This window comes from Danio rerio, chromosome 8 (assembly GCF_049306965.1).
Source record: "Danio rerio strain Tuebingen ecotype United States chromosome 8, GRCz12tu, whole genome shotgun sequence".
Classification (NCBI taxonomy): domain Eukaryota; kingdom Metazoa; phylum Chordata; class Actinopteri; order Cypriniformes; family Danionidae; genus Danio; species Danio rerio.
The window spans coordinates 55,461,974-55,481,522 of NC_133183.1; the positions used below are offsets into that span (position 1 = coordinate 55,461,974).

Genomic DNA, 19,549 nt, shown 5'->3' on the forward strand with positions numbered 1-19,549 from the left:
CACCCACCGTTTCCACGTGCATATCTGCTTATCATGCGTTACGTCAGATAAACAGCAGTCAGTGATAGAGAGAGACATGGATGAACCTGAATTAAGGTAACTAGGGACAAAAATGGCAGGTAAGTTTATTTTGTGTATTTGTGGTGGAGTTTATTTAAGCCTTTCTGAAATGATGAGTCTCACAAATGCAGTTTGCAGTACACACATAAACCCACACAGACATATGCGCGTTTACCGCGTTTAAAATTAATTAATTAATTTTAATTTTAAAATTATAAAATTTATTAAAAAAAAACACAGAGAGTTGTAACAAATATTTAATCCCAGTTTCTTTGCAAATCGTCTGTGGACATGTGTATACATGTTATTATAGAACCATGGAATCTGTCAACCTATTCTGTGGGTGGGGAAAACTGCAGTCGTACGTCACATTGTGGTCAGGGCCTGAGCAAGCTTAACTGCCGCTCTAGGCAAAGGACGATCACGCTGCCCTCAACCTGAAAGTGAAAAAAGAAATGACCGGTTATCAAATTGCAGACAGGGGGGGGGGGGGTCGCGGACATGGGTGTTGAGGGAGGTGTCGCGGACGCTGCCTTCTCTCTTCTGCCACCCTAGGCGGTCGCCTAGGTCGCCTCTATGGACGCGCCGGCCCTGTTTGTGCTGGGCCTCAAAGTCACTTGTATTTCGGTCCTATGTTAACGTCAGAATTTTTTAAAAAGAAGACTTGTTGGGTTTTAATCACTCCAATATGACAGTGGACACACTATACATGCAAACAGTTCTGTCCAAATAGCTTGCAAACGTTGATTTTCATCATAGGTGCCCTTTAACAAATTTGTAGAGCCTCAAGAAAATTATGGCAAAGAATTACAAATAATGTTACTAATTAAATCCAACAATATTGGATTGAGTAAGAATAAATTAAATAACCTATTTTTAAAATGAATCATTTGAAATAAATACCAACTGCACATTTATACATTTTTTGCACAACTTACTTTTTTTTATTGAAATCTTAACAAAAAATGACAAGAAAACCACCTTGGAAATTCAAACATTTTTATTTGACACAAATTTGTAGTCAGTTCAGCAACAAAGAACCACATAAAGAATTATATTCACAATTTCATATTAGACAATATTCTGATATTACAGAATATAACAATTTTAGTGTACATTCAAACTGGAGTTAATCTCTTTTTAAAACATTGTACAATCAAACAACTGGAATTTTAAACCATGTACCTTTAAAACAACTGGTATTTATCACATTTTAAAACATACATTCATAGAACTGGTATATGTTAAACTGCGCACCTTCAAACTACTGAAATTAGTTTATCTCATTTTAAAATACAACAGAAAGGCGACAGACAACTGGAATTTGTTTATTTCTTTTAAAAAATAACAAATTAAAACAACTGGACTAATGTTGTAAAAGCATGTAAAGCATAGTCCACACAAAGTGGTAATTTTAATACAATGTTGTGTTAAAACTGTAACCTGGAACAACAGAAAAAATTGTATGCACAATTGCATGCTTTGATTGAACACTTTTTGACAGATTTAAAGAATCCAGCTTCCAGTGTAAAGTCAATACAGAGCAGGGTAAGTTGTCACACTTTTCATACTATCTAACTTTTACTGTGCACCATACAGTTACCGGTCACTTTATAAGGTACATCTGTCCAACTACTCATTAACATAAAATTCTAATCAGCCAATCACATGGCAGCAACTCAATGCATTTAGGCATGTAGACATGGTCAAGATGATCTGCTTCAGTTCAAACAGAGCATCAGAATGGGGTAGAAAGCTGATTTAAGTGACTCAGAATGTGGCATTGTTGTGCCAGACGAGCTGGTCTGAGTATTTCAGAAACTGCTGATCTACTGGGATTTTCACGCACAACCATCTCCAGGTTTTACAGAGAATGGTCAGAAAATGAGAAAATATCCAGAGCGACAGTTCTGTGGGCACAAATGCCTTGTTGATGCCACAGATCAGAGGAGAATGGCCACGCCAGACTGGTTCCAGCTGATAGAAAGGCAACAGTAACTCAAATACCCAACTCGTTACAACCGAGGTATGCAGCAGAAGATCACACTGGGTGTCGCGCCTGTCAGCTAAGAACAGAAAACGGAGGATACAATTCACACAGGATCACCAAATTTGGATAATAGAAGATCGGAAAAACATTTCCTGGTCTGATGAGTCTTGACTTCTGTTGTGACATTCAGATGGTAGGGTCAGAATTTGGCATCAACAACATGAAAGCATGGATCCATCCTGCCTTATATCAACGGTTCAGGCTGGTGGTGGTGTAATGGTGTGGGGGATATTTTCTTGGCACACTTTGGGCCCGTTAGTAACAATTGAGCATTGTATCAACGCAACAGCCTACCTGAGTATTGTTGCTGACCATGTCCATCCCTTTACAACCACAGAGTACCCATCTTCTCATGGCTACTTCCAGCAGGATAACACGTCATGTCATAAAGCGTGAATCATCTCAGACTAGTTTCTTGAACATGACAATGAGTTCACTGTACTCAAATGGTCACCACAGTCACCAGACTCAATCCAATAGAGCACCTTTAGGATGTTAGGGAGATTTGCATCATGGATGTGTAGCCGACAAATCTGCAGCAACTGCATGATGCAATCATGTCAAAATGGACCAAAACCTCTGAGGAATATTTCCAGTACTTTGTTGAATCTATGCCAAGAAGGAGTCAGGCAGTTCTGAAAGGAAGAAAGAGGGTCCAACCCGGTTCTAGTAAGGTGTACCTAATAAAGTGGCCAGTGAGTGTACATCACAATGTAATAAATGACATACCAAATGAAAGAAGCAAATCTCGGGGACATGTTTTGAATTCATTAAATTTTCATATCTTTTCTCACTACGAAGTTGTAAACTGTTGAAAGGAGAATGCGCAATTTGCACAATTTGCCCCATCGGCAGGTAAGTTGTCACACTAGATTATTTGAAAATAAGAACACAAATACTTAATTATGATTATTGCTTTTTTAATTGTCAAATTCAAAACAAACTTGAAATAAAATATGAACAATCATGCCTAGAGAATGTGGAAAAAAATATATACATTTAATACATATTAACTGGCAATATAGCTTCACTTTGAACTTTAAACTCAAATGTTCTCTGGCTTGAACATAAATCTGTGATAACTGAATGGAATGCTGCAGATAACATACACCATTCACTTCACCTCAAAACAAATTGATACCCTGTGTCTGATTGATCAGACTCATCTTCAGAGCCTGGCACATCTGGCACAGAGCCATTATTCTGGGTGTGAAATGCACAGTTCATCCACTAATTCTAAAAAGGATGTCCTCCTCAACAGCGCAATTCTACTTCTGTGAACTACTACAAATAATTTGTTGGATGACAGGAGCAGAAGCTGTGCATATGAAATTGAGCTTTTCCATCAGGTTGTCAAAGCATTTACTTGAAACGTTGTAAATACTTTCTTTCCAACTTTATTAAATGTAAACCTACTGATTTCTTCTGAAGAATCTACTTGATGATTTTGTTCAGTTTCTTCACAAATTGTATCACTGGTTATCGAATCAGTTTCATCTAGCAAAGTTGAATGTTTCCCAATTTCAGCTGTTTTAAAGTCGCCATTTGTAGGTTCAGGTAGAGCTGCACAAGCGGCGACACGCAGCTACAAGTGTCGGCATGTTTGTTTGTTGCAAGTCTCCCTTCTTTTACACCAAATCTTTTTGTAAAACAAAAACGTTAGCAAATACCTAAGCAATATCTGAAGAAGTAAAAGGAGAAAAAAAGAAGTAATCGTGTAATGGACCCTGATTCACCTGGGTATGTGGGTGTTTGAAACACCTCTAGAGTCGGCAAGGATTCAGTATTCCTCAGAGTTTCTTTTACAATCGTACGATCCGAATAACGTGAAGCAAACTGGGAAATTATATTTTAACTTGGGATATTTTTTACCTTTTAAGCAACGAAAAAATGGCTCCGGACAAAATGATTCAACATTTTAAGTTCAGAAAAGAGGAATGGAGGTGTTCATCAGAGACTAAAAAAACTTAAACCCTTCAAAAATCCTTATTTCTACAATTATATTGGCGAATGTGCAATCTTAACAGAAAAAGAAAACAGACAAGCTTCAAGCTTTAATGAAGTTCCAGCATGATTTTAGGAATGTCTGTTTGCTGGCGCTCACGGTAGACTTGGCTGTCCGAAGAGAACTCAAATTCGGGGTTAAGGCTGGATTACTTTGGAGAGTGCCTGTTCGTATGGAACGAGATGCAAGTACAACTGGTAAAACTAAAGGAGGTGGGGTATGTCTGTATGTTATGAGTTTTAAACAGAGTAAAATTAGGAAAGCACCTGGGCCTAATAGTAGGAGGTAGATTGCTTAAATAATGTGCTGAGCAGTTAGGACTGATATTTTATAAAATTTTAGTTTTATCCCTTTAACAACAAAAGGTAACTAATTAGGAAATTCCAGAACTTAGGAGCCATAAATGAGAAGGCTTGACCTTTTTTGTATTTTCGTTGATAATTAAAAAAAGTTATAAAGAGCATTACATATGGTTACTTATTTAGATTTACATGCAAACAAAAACAAAACACATTTTTGTAAAACATAACATGACCTAAGTAGTCTTATAATACACACAGTGTCAAGATGATTTATTGCCTTATGTCAATAATTTATGAGTATGTTTTGGACGGTGTATGGTAATAATTTATGGTATGGTTTGTCCAATGTGTTTCATGAATGTAAGACTGGTGACCAATGACAGGCAGCTTTCCCCAGTTCACAGGCTTAGGGTCCCTGCTTAGTGGTGGGATTTATGACGGTTTGTCCCAAATTGACAGTTGAACCAAGTGTCGGGCTGATTTTGGCAAAGAATTACAGTATAGTTAGATTTGTGGCAATGTGTATGGTTTGTCATTTTTACAACCTATGCCGCTCTTCTGGCATTCCAGCTCCTACCAATCTGTGAGTGTAAGCAGTGGGGTTTCAGGTTGGGGGTGTAATGGGTAAGCACATTTTGAATGAATGAATGGTAGTAAATAGTTTTTTTTTTGTAATTTGGCCCATACACATGCAAAGCTGGCTATCTGGTGTGTTTGCGATGTTTTTACATTTTTTTTCTTTTCCTAAAAAGTCGTTTGACTTTTTTTCTTTTTTTTTTTTTGTTTAAACATGATTCTCAAGCCTCTGTCCTATCTGTGGCCCTTTTCTGTGGGGGAGAAGAAAAGGTGTCATGTTTTGTGTGCCCTTCTCAGAACATCAGCATGTGTTTATCTCAGTACTATCAGTACAACACGATCTAGAGGCTAATGTAAAAACTAAAACATTAAGCAGAAACAAAAAGTATTCAAACAAGTATTTTCATTGTTGCCTTGTCCAACCTCAGTGTGTTTGAGCCACATTTTTGTAGATGTACATCAAGACCTTTTAACCAATTCTTTGAGTTCACATATACATTTTAGCTTGTCAATGTACTGAAAGTATGTTGTGTTTACATTTTTATTTATTTTTTGCTGTTTAACAAATGTTTTGGGTATCTGCTTTAGGAGTCAGATTTAATATGCTTGTTCCAAAACTGACAGTTGAACCGGGTCTCAGTCGGATTTGGGTTAGATAAACTTCTAGTTAGAATTGTGTCAATGTATGGTTTGATGTAGCATCTCATTCCTTTTTTTATGACGGTGCTCCTTTCCTGACTATCTGGATTCTTCCAGTCTGTGAGTGTAAGCAGTAGAGATTCTGGTTGGGGGTGTAATGGGTAAGCAAATTTGTAATGAAAGAATGCCAGTAAATAGTTTTTTGTTTCTTTTCTTTTTTTTTGTAAACAGGCCTATACACATGCAAAGCCGGCTATCCAGCGTGTCTGTGATATTCTTAATTTTTTTCTTAAAAAAAGATAGTTTGATTTTAAAACATTTAGGGTTAAACGTTGCTACCCAGACCTCATCTATCCTATCTGCCATCCTACTGTGCCTGGATGGTGACTATGAGTCCAAATTCTGTGGGGGAGAAGAAAAAGTGTCATGTTTTGTGTGTTTTTTCTCATAAACTTCAGCAGTTTTTATCCCTGTACTATCAGTACAACACACAATAGAGGCTATGTATAAACAAGAAAACAACAACAATAACAACAACAACAACAACAAAAAAGTCAAAAGTATTCAAACAAGTATATCCCTCTTACATATATTGTCTTTTTACATGGGGATTATGTGAAATTAGCAGTGTGGTAGTGTTAATGATTTTTACGATGGCAATTTTGTGTATATGTGCATCAACACTTTATTACCAATACTTTGAGTTAACATACAACGTTGAGCAAACTGATATACTAAAAACAAGTTGTGTGTACATTTGTGTTATTGTTTAACAAATGCATTCATTCTGATCTGGCCCCACAGATAGTATGTAAATTATAAAAGGAACAAACATAAACCACATTTCGCTATGTCAGAATATAAATATAAAAGGAAACTGTGATTTTTAAGCATACCTCAACATATCGCACTTCACTATATTAAGGTGCTTTTGTCAATCCCCTTCAAAAAAAAACTGTTTTACTTTAGATTGTTGTTCAAAACGAAATTCAGCACCATTTTCTTCAAGTGCTTTTCTCACTTCAGTAGAAACATCATGCCCAGTTTTTATGACAAACTTTAATTTCAGGAAAAAATCTATTAATTTATTACTGAACATTTTCCTCAAAAATGTGTTAAAAAGGCTTTATGCGTCACGATCAACTGAACTGTAGGTAATTGGTACAATAGTTTTAGGTTTTTTCACCTACTTCTGTATGTGTAAATATTTGGGCTAAAAACCTCACATGGGATTTTACATGCCTACAAATATATGCCACACCCATGTTCTATACACACTTAAACCCATATCTAACGGCGATATTCTTGTCCACAAAACACTGATGTAAATTTTAAAGATGTGTAATTTACAGCGAAAATCTTTTTGTATTCATTTGAAAATACTTTTGTAAAATCTTAATTTGGAAACTATGTTTACACCACTAGATTAATTCTAGATTTGTATCAAGATCATGGACAACACTGTGCACGTTTTTGTTTGACAGTGTTTTTAGGTGAAGTCTCGTTTCTGATAGCTGTCAGCATTGTATTTACAGAAAAGATACAAGAATAATTTCAATATTTTTGTGAAAAATTAACAAGTTTCATCATGAAAATGTTTTTTTTTTTTTTACATGTATGAACGGAATTCTTTTTTTAGAGTAACATGTTTCAAATTATTTACTTGCATTTTTGTTTTAGAATTAAACAGGTATAGCTCATGCGACCACGGCACAATCATGGTGTATTATTACATTTCTGAGGGTACACTCAGAACATCAAAGCTTTGTTTGAGGAATTTTCAAAAAATTGTTCACACCAAAACATAGAAAAGAACAGCTGTAAGATATGTCTGTTTCGAACAGTGAGCACACTTCAACATACGCTATACAAAACCTTTAATCAAGAACTAATCTTTTCAACATCTACCATAAAGTAAAAGAGCTGATAAAAGATGTTTTATCTTTACTACCAACTTCTAGAGTGAACGACCACAAAACATTTTTTTTCCCCAATTGAACGCAGCACAAATAAATGTGTTACATTTTTAATGTCTTACCACCTCTAACTAGTATTGTTTGTGATGCGAAAATCCATGTGTGGTTTTTTAAACTGCAAACAAATTTATGCTATGCCTTAGTAAAACATTTTCATTCTAAAATCTCCCATGTTATGTATAAAACCTACATATCTAACTAAAATATAGTCATGCACAAAATCACTTATGTAAATTAGAAAAATGTGCAATTTACTATGAAAAAAAAAACAAAAAATATTTGTAATTATTTTACAATGTGCTGATTTGTAAATGATGTTTCCTTCTCTTAAGATACAATCTTGATATCCATCAAGATCATGGACAACATTGCACACATGTTTTTGTTGGGCGATATGTTTGTAGGCGAGGACAATGAAACGAAACACAACTAAATTCTAAATCCAACTAAATTTAGAATGTTTTCATTAGCGAAAAAACTTTTCAATGTGTAACATTATTCTTTAGAGTAACATGTTTCAATAATTTACCTGCAGGGACTACATTTTGTTTTATACGTAAGCAACAGGTGTACACACGACTACGACTATAGTACGACGCTATGATACGATTATTGTGTTTCTAAGGGATCACTCAGAAAACAAAACATTTGTTTTAGGAATCCGGATACGTCAAACATGCATCTATCATGCTAAACAAGAAAGAAATACATAAATGTATGTGAATATTCACAGCACAAACTGATTATACTTTAAAATGTATTATAAAAAATCATTAACCAGCATATAATTTTTCAACATCTAGCACAAATTAAAAGAGCCGGGGATGACTCAACTACTTTTCTGCAAACATCTACACTGTAAGAAATGCAGGGTTCCACACAATTCATACATGTTGTCCCAACAAAAATTTATTAAGTTAACTTAACACTTTCAACAAAATTTATGCGCGTTGAACATAAAAAAAAATTAAGGTTGTCCCAATGAAATCTCAAGAATTGTTTTTGAGTGTAGAGTGAAAGTCCAACAAACAGTTAACAGATTTTAGCATATAAAAGGGGTAGTGCTAAAAAAAAAAAAAAAAAAAAAATGTTTATCTCTTACCATCTTGTTAGCAGTGTTAAAGCACACCATTACAATACAAGCAGATTCAACAACTATGATGTTAGAAGGGCTTGCAAAAGTGTGCACAAAACCGTGTGAAACTCAGGAGGCCGAATCTGAGATTCTAAAACAGGAAAAATAAAGAAATGTTTAGGATGCAAGTACAGGTCCTAAATGGTCTAGTGTTCGACTCCCGGTATGGGAAGCCCACCCCTTATTGCCCTCCTGAACAATAACTTGGTAGGACAAAACTATTAATCCTAAAAAAAAAAAAAAAAAAAAAAAAAAAAAAAAAAAAAAAAAACATTTTTCACCACTAGATTAGTTATCTGCATCAGAGAATAATTCACAGTTGTTATTGTTTGGCTTCATATGTTTTTAACAGTGTTGACATTGTCAACAAAACCATGTTAATACCAAAAGTGTACAATGAACACCTTTAAGAAATTCAACTTCAGACTTTTTTTTTTAAACAGGTATTTTTAAATCATTCAGCATCAGGTGTTTAACAAAATTTTCTTTCTTTTTTTTTCACCCTCAAATCCATATTCTCCATCTCAAATAAAGCAAAAGCTCTGGTGCACATAAGGTTCTACAACTCGTGTCAAAGTCTTTTTTACCACTGTCAGTCTGATTATGTTATACTACTGATGCAAACACGTTTGGAAAAACTACAATGGTCAATGCTTTTTTAAAGCAAAAATGTTAACAATTATGCATGAGTAAGTAGTAAAAAAAAAAAGTTATTTCACAAAGATGTATTTTTTAATAAAGGTGTGTGCTGTGTATTAGAAAAGAATATAATTAACATGTCTTTTTTGAAAATCCACTCTTCTGAACTGTAATGGTAGGTTGGATTTCAAAACACCATGTTTGGTGAACGGTATTGCAGTCAAACAAGAAGTGTGTGTTCAAAGAAATTTCTACAAATTATAACCCACCTAGATAAGATTCTTTAAAACTAAAAGTCACATTTTTCTTTTTTTCTTTTTAGTTTATTTTTTGGCCCGTCTACTCTATGGTTACAAGACATAGGATGAAAAGTAGTCAACATGAAAAGTAAGTCTCACTGTTTCTCATGCATAACATAAACTATTACACTTAAACCATATCTATACTACACTTACAGCTACACATTTATGTCTTAGTCAAAAAATGTCATAGATTTATTTTTCTATAGTAAAAAAGCAGTCAACTAATTGAAAAAGTATATATTTTCATCCAGACCCAACACATTAAAACATAATAAAGACATCGTTCTGACCTACATGTCTGATCCAGGAAAAGGGTATAACCGCTCGCTGTAGTGCTTTTGTCTACTTGAATAAAATAAAAATCATGTAGTCGATCATTTTAAAGCATGTAGTTAACAGAACAATAACATGTTGTAACATATCTACATTGTTCTACATTTTATTTTGCATAAATATTGGTTTTACCAAGTTGTCATACAGCAATGTGCTTTAAAGAAGTGTGATTTAAAAAAAAAAAAAAATTAATTTATTGTAATTTTTGTTTGCTTTTGATATAATTTAGGGCATATATATATATATATATATATATATATATATATATATATATATATATATATATATATATATATATATATATATATATATATATATATATATATATATATATATATATATATGCCTAAAAGAGGTAACACATTAGAAAAAGCAATTAGAATTCTCTTAGATGGTCAATGCCATATGCTATAATCTATATACCAAACAATATTGGTTACTGTTTATCACAGTGAGCACACGCCATTGCGGATGTATGTATAAAGCATTTCATAGTTGCAGATTTGATCCTTTGCTCTTCTTTTGCACAGCAGTGTTTTAATATTTATGTAATTTTGGTCACACTGTTCTGACACGGCATACCCCATTTACTTTTTTATCTTTACTTTTTCAGAAAATATCTCAGACGTACGACAGTATTCCTTTAAATGTACTCGTTTTAACTATGTATTCAATTAAATATTTTAGGTAATACATGTCAAACACATATTTGAATACACATTGAAATAATGACTAAAAGATGAAAAAGAAAATAATCGCATATTAACAGCATACCATTAATAATGATATAAGAGTCTAAAGAATATAAAAACTATACACAAAACAATGATTATATGTTCTGATGTAATCAATTTTTACTTCACTATTTTAATGTATAAATGTACATTCTACAATATTTGTGTTTTAAAATAAAACTTTTAAACACACATTATTCTTTTGTGGTAAATGGTTTAAAACAAAATTAAGAGCAAATCTAATCCAAGAACAAAATTAATTACAGAGATAGGTAAAATTTACAAGTGCTTACTGTTCTTTTTTTATGTTTTATTTATTTATTAATTGTATTTTTTTAAAGCACAACTACCTATAAAACTGATGATACCATCACATACGTCAATGTCTTAACGGTACTAAATATTTCGAAGATCCATTTGCTGCTTTATGTGTTTGACATGTATTACCTAAAATATTTAATTGAATACATAGTTAAAACGAGTACATTTAAAGGAATACTGTCGTACGTCTGAGATATTTTCTGAAAAAGTAAAGATAAAAAAGTAAATGGGGTATGCCGTGTCAGAACAGTGTGACCAAAATTACATAAATATTAAAACACTGCTGTGCAAAAGAAGAGCAAAGGATCAAATCTGCAACTATGAAATGCTTTATACATACATCCGCAATGGCGTGTGCTCACTGTGATAAACAGTAACCAATATTGTTTGGTATATAGATTATAGCATATGGCATTGACCATCTAAGAGAATTCTAATTGCTTTTTCTAATGTGTTACCTCTTTTAGGCATATATATATATATATATATATATATATATATATATATATATATATATATATATATATATATATATATATATATATATATGCCCTAAATTATATCAAAAGCAAACAAAAATTACAATAAATTAATATTTTTTTTTTTTTAAATCACACTTCTTTAAAGCACATTGCTGTCACGGTTGTGGATCTATCTGCTCTTCATTTGAAGTGTCTGCGTTGTGTGACAGTTCATTATTTATGGTATGTGTTTCTAAGTGTGTGTGCTTCTCTCTCTGTGCTTGTGTGGGACTCGCGTGCCTGTCAGTGGGTGTTTGTTTTCGTGGCATCAGCTGAGCGGTCACATGATCCTTGTTACCGGAACTATTGCGTGTCACCGCTCGGCTGTTAATCAGCGCGCTACAGGTGTAGCGCATTTTTGTGCCTATAAATGTTCAGCGTTCCTGTCTCACTTTGTCAGTTCGTTGTATGCTCACGGTGTTTTGTCTTTTGTCAGGATCCTCTCGCTGATTCTCGCTGGTGGTGAGTGGCTCGGTTGCTTCCTCGTTTCACTTTCGGATGCTTCCGGTTCCTTTGATGATGACTGTTTGATTCACTCTGTTGACGAGTGTCATGAACTTTCTATCGGCGCTGCCGACCAAGATCGCTACTGTTATTCCTGCTAAAAGACTGTGTACTTCCAGCCACTCACCATTTTCTCTGTCTTTTTTCTGTGATCTTCATTAAATAACTTTTACTTGCAATTGGGTTCCACGTCCTGATTATTGAGCGTCACACATTGCTGTATGACAACTTGGTAAAACCAATATTTATGCAAAATAAAATGTAGAACAATGTAGATATGTTACAACATGTTATTGTTCTGTTAACTACATGCTTTAAAATGATCGACTACATGATTTTTATTTTATTCAAGTAGACAAAAGCACTACAGCGAGCGGTTATACCCTTTTCCTGGATCAGACATGTCCCAGATAGCAGGCAGTAATCGGCCCGAGCTCGGCTGCCCCCCGGCGCCTCCGGCTCCGACTCGGCATCGGCGAGTGTTATCCGGGCCGAGTGCGGCCCGCAGCTCGCTCGCGCACATGCGGTTGTGATGCGGCTGTAAAGCACTGGCCCGATTCCGGTCAACCATATCCTGGCCGCTTCTGGCAAGGACTCGGCTGATGGCAACCGATTAAGTTCTTATTTTATCTAGTAATCTGTTAGCTCCACGTTTAATGATAATTTGAGAAAATATTCATGGTACGATAGCAAAAAAAAAAAAAAAAAAAAAAAAAGAATATTTAGTGTGGATGGTCGCAATGTTTAGACGCAAACAAAACAATATTATTTATAAATAGATTATACATATCATCTAGAGAAAAACTATGTAAAATTCGCTTATTTTTGAAATAGCACGCTCCTGTGCTGACAGTTTTTTTTTAAAGCAGAAGTTGGTTTCATAATAAACACATGCGTTACTAAACTCCTGATCCAAACTCCAATCCAGACGGTGGCGGTAATGCTCCAAAAAGCTGGTTGTCAACCACCATGGCACGAAGATCACAAGAAGAAAAGGGTTGGTTTTTCAAAGATTTCACATGGAGTCCGGTCAGAAAGGTAAGCTTTTTACTGCTTGTGTTCTGTATAATTAGCGAATTTAGAGCTTAAAACATTTCCACGGTGTTTGGTTGTAACAGCGTTTAGTAATTTAAAACAGTTTGATACGAAATGTAACTTGCTTTAAGAAACACGACTGGAGCTAATGTATGCTAACGCTAACAGTTACAAACACGTCTGAAAGTTCCTTTTCCTTTTACACAATGTTAGATTGTAACGTGTGTAGTAACTGAAAACTATTTTAATTATTGTAAAGAAACATGAAACGAATTTGTGTGTATGCTAACTTTGCGTTAAAGAAAGTTTCTGTAGACGAATCCATTAACTAACTTGGCAAAACGTGTTTTTTTCCTGATTTAACATTATAAAGTACCGTGGATGTTGAAAAAAATCATTGTACAGGCGTATACTTATCCAACAGTATTAATTCTGTGATTATGTGTAAATAAAAACTAATCGTTTTGGATTAATAAAATATTATTGTTTATCTTGTTTATGCAGTTAGTCACGAAAATGATCGAAACTCGACTGTTTACTATTCTCTTTAAATTATCCGAGAGAAATATATTACTATGCACTTTAATTCATATGTGTTAACCTATGTGAATCAATTATATCTTTTGTTCAAGCTGTAATGGTCAGTTAATGTAAAACTGAACGTCTTAAAGCAGAGTTTGATTTTTTTTTTTTTTTTATGTTATTGACAGTGATAAATTCTGATTTAAATGAATGGGTAACAATATTTGTTGGTTAAGTCTCATTGTTCTTGTTTAACAAAGGTTAGTGAGATCATTTTGCAGCACATCACGACCAAAGAAGTCAATGGCACACTCTTTTGAACGTGAATAGGCATGTTATAGTTGTGTGCTAAAAGTCCATTATAAGCTGTAAACTGCTGATACATTTTCAACATAGATTGAGCTTTTCAGACATTACATTACTTATTGCTTCACAAACAGCTGAAATGGTTTATTGTTATTGGCTATCATCAACAAACATTTTTCACAATGGTAGGTTAATCTTCATAGGTACAGAATAATGCATGTGCTTTACCATCTTACAAATCTATGTTTCAGATTCATAAGGCTGTCACTCTGCATGAATCTCCGAATAAATCTTGTGCAAACTTCTGTGTACTGATTATTTACACTATAGGTATTATATGCATTAATTAACTTTGATAGTATTTCAGGGTTTGAACTTTTCTTTACGGGAGGTTAACAACAATGTGATGTTTTATTATAGATGCATATGAGGAAGCTCGACTCAAACATCCACACGCAACTGTGATTTCTGACTGGTAGACAGATGAGGATGATGATCGCCTGTCATACATCTAAAGACAGAACAGGTTTGTTTGCAATTATTTTAAACACATACTGTCAACATTATGTCATTGATTATTACAACCTGTGAGTTTTGCCCTGGCACTATACTAAAGTGATGTTTTGTTTTGTAAATGTATCTGATTAAGGGACAGTATAGACACATCTATACCATGATGAAGAAAACTTACTTGGAACAAAGAGGCTGGATAAAAGGCAGGTATGAAGATTTCAGAAATCAATGCAGCACCACAAGTACCATCACCATCAATGACTATGGCAGAAATCTTAAGACCACCATCAAGATGCACAGATACTGTACATTCCAGTACACCAGCCGTGTCCAAACTACGGCCCGCGGGCCATCTGCGGCCCGCGAGGCTTTTTATAAATATCAATAGAATCTGGCCCGCTATACAAAAATGAACGTAATTCGACCGGGTGTCGCTATTACATGCATTCAATTAAGCAGCAGTTCTTGTTATGATCTATCTATCTATCTATCTATCTATCTATCTATCTATCTATCTGTCTGTCTGTCTGTCTGTCTATCTATCTACACACAGTTGAAGTCAGAATTATTAGCCCCTCATTGATTTATTTCTTCTTTTTTAAATATTTCCCAAATGATGTTTAACAGAGCAAGAACATTTTTACAGTATGTCTGATAATATTTTTTCTTTTGGAGAAAGACTTATGTTTTATTTCGGCTAGAATAAAAAGCGGTTTAATTTTTTTATGAACCATTTTAAGGTCAAAATTATTAGCCCCTTAAGTCTTCAGAACAAACCATTGTTATAAAATAACTTGCTTAATTACCTTAACTTGACTAGTTAACTTGATTAACCTAGTTAAGCCTTTAAATGTCACTTTAAGCTGTATAGAAGTGTCTTAAATATCTAGTCAAATATTATTTACTGTCATCATGGCAAAGATAAAATAAATCAGTTATTAGAAATGAGTTACTAAAACTAATATGTTTAGAAATGTGTGGAAAAAATGTTTAACTCTCCGTTAAACAGAAATTGGGGAAAAAATAAACGGTGGCTAATAATTTAGGGGGGCTAACAATTCTGACTTCAACTGTATATATATATATATATATCATGTCATATATATATCATGTATATATATATCATGTCATATCAGACATATATATATGTCTGTGTGATGTATGTAAAATTTGGCCCGCGACAACGTTTGTTTTTTTGCATCTGGCCCTCGGCCCAAAAAGTTTGGACACTCCTGCAGTACACCTATGAACATTTACAGTCTTTGTTCTAGTGCAGTTTGAGATCAAGACAGAACTTATTGCATCTCGTGATGTCTTTGTAAGAATTGAAGACATCACTAAATTTGTTAAGGTTTAATGCAGCTAGAAAGTAAAGATCAACTAGAGAATATCAGCAGTGTCTAACCCACTGTTGTATTTACAGAAGTTGTATGAGAATAAGCTACAGGTTGATTTATACTAATCTGTTATTTTTCTTATTTAGCACGACTGACTGAAGTTTTAAAATCATGCAACGTCATAAAGCAGCAGCTGGGCCTGATTCTCACAAAACCAAAACAGACGTGATGAAATTCCAGATGTAAACACATTTGACCTTCCTTTGGCCAATTTGATTTGGAAAAGCTTGAAAATCAACTAAAGGAGCAGCCCGAACAAATGAAGAAACTGGTAAGTTTAAGCTCTTGCTAATTTCAAAGTGTTTAAGTTTATTTGTTTTTTTTATAGTTTTTTTTTTTTGCTTCGTAGGTAGCCTACTTTTTTCCTATTTTTTTCTCTCTTTTTTTTACATTAGTACTTGTTCACTACTAATTATCTGTTTATCTTTTAATCACAGATGGAGTGAGGACAAATGTCCATACCACACCACTGATAAAGAAGTGGAAAAATGCATTACAAGGTAGCTACAACTTGCCCCTGACAGGGATGGAGGAAGAAAGAAGAGAAAGCTAATGTGTCAAATGTCTACATCACTATTTTGTTTTATTTTTTAAACAACATTTTAAGTGTATTAGGATGTTCCCTGATACTTGAACAATTTGTTTCTTTCATTTGCATTTATATATATATATATATATATATGTATATGTATATATATATATGTGTGTGTGTGTGTGTGTATATGTATGGTATGTATGTATGTGTGTGCGCCAAATTCTGAAGAAACATCTTGATACATTTTTAATAAACGTAATACAAATAAAATTATAAATATAAAATCGCACAAGACGTGTATATATATGAAATTTATAATCATCTCACTCATGTCTTGCTGTTTGTGCAATTGATTTTGTTCTGCAATTATATATATATATATATATATATATATATATATATATATATATATATATATATATATATATATATATATATATATATATATATATATTTGTTTGTTTATTATTATTTTAATGTTTTATTAAAAAATGTTTCAAGATGTTTCTTCAGAATTCTGCAGTACTTTTTACAAGTTTGACTTGGATATTTTACGGATTGTCATTGGTATTTTTAAGATGTTTCTTGCTATATCTTAAATTGGTTTCTATATTTAGGTTTATATAAAATTTAGCTGTTTTTTACAAATTTTTAATTCAAGTCTATTGGGAAAACAGGGTTGTTTTAAAAAACATCTGTGTTTGTGTGTAATTTTTAGATTTTTTGTTTAAATCTTTCTGTGTGTCTTTATTGTGTTGTTTTATTGTTGTTTTTATATTGATATTCTTGTGCACTACAAAATTATTTATAAAATTTTAGTACTATTTTTTTTCATGCAATCAATAAACGTTTAACATTTATTTATTTTGTCATTTGTCTTGATTATTTTCGTTACAGAATATGTATGCAGTTTGCACTTTATTCAAAGGTTAAACGCAGTGCTTACACTTTGTGTTTACATTATAGCCTGTGTTTGCTGTTATATAAATTCAAATGGTTGTAATACCATATATCAAGTACCAATGTAATACCAAAAGGTTTTATAAGGTGTATAAATACGGAGTCGCGCCAGCTCCGGGCCGCAGCGCACATTACCCTCGCGCCGATTCCGGCGCGGATGCGCAGCGTCGGCTCGCTTACGGCCGCCGCATCTGGCCCGCTTGATTCGGGCCGGAATCGGGCAGTGAGTCCACAGGCATCCGGCCCGAGTCCGGCAGCCGAAGTTGGGCCGAGGGGTTAGTCTCCGGCAGGCGACAATCTAGCCGGAACTGGCCCGAGTGTATTTTGCTATCTGGGGTAGGTCAGAACGATGTCTTTATTATGTTTTAATGTGTTGGGTCTGGATGAAAATATATACTTTTTCAATTAGTTGACTGCTTTTTTACTATAGAAAAATAAATCTATGACATTTTTTGACTAAGACATAAATGTGTAGCTGTAAGTGTAGTATAGATATGGTTTAAGTGTAATAGTTTATGTTATGCATGAGAAACAGTGAGACTTACTTTTCATGTTGACTACTTTTCATCCTATGTCTTGTAACCATAGAGTAGACGGGCCAAAAAATAAACTAAAAAGAAAAAAAGAAAAATGTGACTTTTAGTTTTAAAGAATCTTATCTAGGTGGGTTATAATTTGTAGAAATTTCTTTGAACACACACTTCTTGTTTGACTGCAATACCGTTCACCAAACATGGTGTTTTGAAATCCAACCTACCATTACAGTTCAGAAGAGTGGATTTTCAAAAAAGACATGTTAATTATATTCTTTTCTAATACACAGCACACACCTTTATTAAAAAATACATCTTTGTGAAATAACTTTTTTTTTTTACTACTTACTCATGCATAATTGTTAACATTTTTGCTTTAAAAAAGCATTGACCATTGTAGTTTTTCCAAACGTGTTTGCATCAGTAGTATAACATAATCAGACTGACAGTGGTAAAAAAGACTTTGACACGAGTTGTAGAACCTTATGTGCACCAGAGCTTTTGCTTTATTTGAGATGGAGAATATGGATTTGAGGGTGAAAAAAAAAGAAAGAAAATTTTGTTAAACACCTGATGCTGAATGATTTAAAAATACCTGTTTAAAAAAAAAAGTCTGAAGTTGAATTTCTTAAAGGTGTTCATTGTACACTTTTGGTATTAACATGGTTTTGTTGACAATGTCAACACTGTTAAAAACATATGAAGCCAAACAATAACAACTGTGAATTATTCTCTGATGCAGATAACTAATCTAGTGGTGAAAAATGTTTTTTTTTTTTTTTTTTTTTTTTTTTTTTTTTTTTTTTTTTTTTTAGGATTAATAGTTTTGTCCTACCAAGTTATTGTTCAGGAGGGCAATAAGGGGTGGGCTTCCCATACCGGGAGTCGAACACTAGACCATTTAGGACCTGTACTTGCATCCTAAACATTTCTTTATTTTTCCTGTTTTAGAATCTCAGATTCGGCCTCCTGAGTTTCACACGGTTTTGTGCACACTTTTGCAAGCCCTTCTAACATCATAGTTGTTGAATCTGCTTGTATTGTAATGGTGTGCTTTAACACTGCTAACAAGATGGTAAGAGATAAACATTTTTTTTTTTTTTTTTTTTTTAGCACTACCCCTTTTATATGCTAAAATCTGTTAACTGTTTGTTGGACTTTCACTCTACACTCAAAAACAATTCTTGAGATTTCATTGGGACAACCTTAATTTTTTTTTATGTTCAACGCGCATAAATTTTGTTGAAAGTGTTAAGTTAACTTAATAAATTTTTGTTGGGACAACATGTATGAATTGTGTGGAACCCTGCATTTCTTACAGTGTAGATGTTTGCAGAAAAGTAGTTGAGTCATCCCCGGCTCTTTTAATTTGTGCTAGATGTTGAAAAATTATATGCTGGTTAATGATTTTTTATAATACATTTTAAAGTATAATCAGTTTGTGCTGTGAATATTCACATACATTTATGTATTTCTTTCTTGTTTAGCATGATAGATGCATGTTTGACGTATCCGGATTCCTAAAACAAATGTTTTGTTTTCTGAGTGATCCCTTAGAAACACAATAATCGTATCATAGCGTCGTACTATAGTCGTAGTCGTGTGTACACCTGTTGCTTACGTATAAAACAAAATGTAGTCCCTGCAGGTA

General features: G+C 33.6%; 1 long non-coding RNA gene across 2 annotated transcripts; it reads left to right on the forward strand.

The window, feature by feature from the left end:
• The first annotated feature begins 13,080 nt into the window (after positions 1-13,080).
• Positions 13,081-16,511, forward strand: LOC141375922 (uncharacterized). 2 transcript variants are annotated; one of them, XR_012384743.1, is made up of 5 exons: positions 13,081-14,290; positions 14,381-14,486; positions 14,610-14,680; positions 15,957-16,141; positions 16,308-16,511. It is a non-coding gene; the product is annotated as an uncharacterized lncRNA (long non-coding RNA). The 2 variants fall into 2 exon arrangements; XR_012384742.1 differs by having other exon boundaries at positions 13,081-13,135.
• Positions 16,512-19,549: the final 3,038 nt, after the last annotated feature.